General features: G+C 26.3%; 1 protein-coding gene across 1 annotated transcript in view; it reads left to right on the forward strand.

The window, feature by feature from the left end:
• Positions 3090–3356, forward strand: part of LOC105156157 (IAA-alanine resistance protein 1) — a gene marked incomplete in the record, with an annotated part of 8032 nt that continues 7765 nt past the window's right edge. The window contains 1 exon segment of the mRNA XM_011072215.2: positions 3090–3356.

The raw sequence follows: 3356 nt of genomic DNA on the forward strand, positions 1-3356 counted from the left end.
TCACTCTGATGTTGTAACCATGTGTGATTAGGCACTCTGATGTCTGAGTTGTTGTTATTTTATTACCATGACAGTAGAGTGAGAGGCATTATTGCATTTGTTTTCACTAAACTAAGTCTGTGTTTGGTGTATTAGTCAAAGTTTATCATGATGCATTTGTCATAATCACACCATTATTACTCTAATTCCAAGCTAATCTTTTGGTTTGATGGGCCCTTAACAATTTGCTAATGACATATTCCATCAATGTGTATAATTAATGAAAAAACTATATTTTAATTTAGAAATTAAACCTTGTTAAAAAGATAAAGAAATTATAAAAAAAAATAAAATTTACTCAAAATTGCAAACTATTATAATGGGTTCCAACCCCACCTTATGCGTGGAATGTTCTTTCTACTTAATAATAGGTGTAAGTGTTGGTTGAATTTAGTTTATTTGATATTATTGATCATAGTATGATTGTTGTAATTATCTTTGTTAAATATTGATATTCGACGACATGATAGTTGTAATTAATTTATTTCAATTAATAATAATTTATCACTTTTAATTAAAAAAAAAATTGAAAAGGTTGGGCAATTTGATGGTGAAGAAAAAATTAATTGATCATAATCCGAGATACCAAAAATTCCCTTTTTTTTAAAAAAAAAAAAAAAGAAGAAGAATCACGGCACAGTCTGTGTATGCAAAAATGTTCAAAAATTGTAAGTAATTAATATTTTTATTGATAAATCGATTATTAATTGTGGGACAATGGTTTCAAAAACATAAAAGTACAAAAAAAAAGAGGAAGTTTGAGGGGTATTCTAGTAAATTTATTAAAATTATTATTATAACCAAATTTTATTAAAGGGAATAAATGAACTAAATGATACTTTGAATATTCAAAAATGAGTAAGATAACGGAGTTTTCTTTTATAATAGTGGAGATAATAAATCCATATAAAACGAGGTGAATTAATCACAACACCAAACATTAATAATTAGACTAAGACCAATTGATTTTTTTTAAAGTTTTTTTCTGTCAAAAATGGTAGTTATAAAGTACATAAGTACAACAGTACATCGATTTGATCAAATGCATTAAAATACTAAAAAAATATTTACATAAATTATAATAAACTCATATAAAGTGATTATTTTATGTATAAACTCATATAAAGTGATTAAGTCCTGATCAGTAATAATATTTTTAAACTGATATCACAATTAAGAATTTAAATACTGATTTTCGTATTATCAATACGTTCTTTGAAATCTTCATTAGTAGTTTACCGTCATCGATTCTTTTATTGAATATCTCAATACATAATATTTCATGACTAATCTATACTGAAAAAATTAAAATTATGAGTTTACGGTCGCTTTTATTTATTTATTACCCAAATTATAGAAATATAATTTAGATTATCCCTTGGAATATTACGTCTCCTCTTGTAAATATTTATTCTTTTATGCCTATTCCATGTCCTATTTTTATATACAGAGCTTGCAAGTGGTTTAATTAAAAGAATATATGGGATGCCTTCCTACGTTGTAGAATTTCAATTTTCAATGTTAACTACTTCCGTCTTAATCCATATTTTTACTAATTTTGATATCGAGTTTAATAGTCTATCTTATGGAAATAAAATTGCATTACAGTTGAAGTCTCGTAAAAAGTTTAAAATTATAGAATTGAGTCTCGTCTGTACTGATATTTACATGAACAGAGAATATAGGCCTGTTAATTGCGCTACCCAGGCCCATTTCTAATAAAAAATACCCAAATTCAGGCTCATAAAAAATTATCAAACCCGGACATATTTAAAAATATTATTTGACCAGTTCACTAGGAGGGGTATTTTAATCATTGTTTCTAAAAAAATAAGCTCAAGTTGACCAGGGAATGGTGTGATTATGTATTCATAACATATGGATGATTTTTTATATTAAAAATTTCATAGAGATTTTTTTTATATTTTTACATATCACAGAGGGTCAAAATGAAATTAACTCTATATATATTACTACTAACTATTGTTATACAATCTAGACGGGTCTTCGTTTCAAGATGCGATACGAGTTGTTCCTAGGAAAAATATATGTGCCCACATTTTAAAGTAAGAAAAACATACGAGCTCCCCATTTTAATGCAAAATGTTACATACAAAAATGTAATATACCTCCGTGGAATCGATTATATTGAAAATGGAGCAATAAATACTTTCCGAACTCGTCGTTAGTGAGTGAATAATTTTTTAACGTTGAGAAGAAAATATAAAAGAATAAAAAATATTTGAATAATTAGGATAAATAAAAAAGGGTTCAAAAAGGATAAATAACGGTGTATTTTATAAAAATATATTTTTGACATTTTAGTTTATATGGCAGTTTAAATGTATGTGCATAATTAATTTTTAAAATTAAAATCCTGATTATTATTTTAAAAATATTAAAATAAAAAAAATTAATATTGAAAAAAGAGTGAGAGAAGGAAAACAGATGTTGAAGTTGAGAATATATAGAAAAATGAAAATTAAAAAGATAATTTTAAAAATAAAACATAACAAATCATAAAATAAAAGACACAAAAAATGTGCTTTCGATTATAATAAAATATAATTTATTAAGTTACATATGCAAACTTTGAATAATTCAGGGCAATCCCTAATTACGTTTCTATGAATTATTGTGATTATAAGCTATACCTTTTTTATAAAATTAATCAAAATATATATTATAATATTTAAAATTTTATATAAAATAAAGGGTAATTTACATTCAATCCTTAAAATTAGGTTAAAATACACAAATTCTCTCTACTTTTAGTAGAGTTACAGCTACACCCTTGAAGTTATAATTGTAATTACAACTATACTCCTTATTTTAATGCAAAGCTTACGCAAACACTCCCTGAAAATGTTATATTAATACCCCTCCAAAAAATATAGCTGAAGTTTTATAAAATATAAGAGAGAATTGCATAATCTAACTTAAGATCAGACAATCTTAATGTAATTAATCCTAAAATAAATTTAAACACACACACATTGAATGAGCAGCAAAAAGGAGTAAATTATGATACCCCCCAGTCTTAGTGCGCCCGGTACAGTAAAGTAAGTAGCACTACAGAATTGAGATTCCCACGAAGTTTTATCTGATGTTTTTCAGAATTTGGTCTCCACAGTCCCAGACCAATTCTTGCACAAAGTAAGTAAAAATTCCCAATTAAAAAGGAAAATTCGTTAATTTTTTAATGTAGATGCCTAATATATAGTATGAGAAATGGATGTACTGACGTTCGGGATCATCGTGGGCATAATTATCCTCTTTCTCTGCGCCGTTTGCTTCATCGCAGTCGAAGGCACCTG

The sequence above is a fragment of the Sesamum indicum genome, linkage group LG2 (assembly GCF_000512975.1).
Source record: "Sesamum indicum cultivar Zhongzhi No. 13 linkage group LG2, S_indicum_v1.0, whole genome shotgun sequence".
NCBI classification, from domain to species: Eukaryota; Viridiplantae; Streptophyta; class Magnoliopsida; order Lamiales; family Pedaliaceae; genus Sesamum; species Sesamum indicum.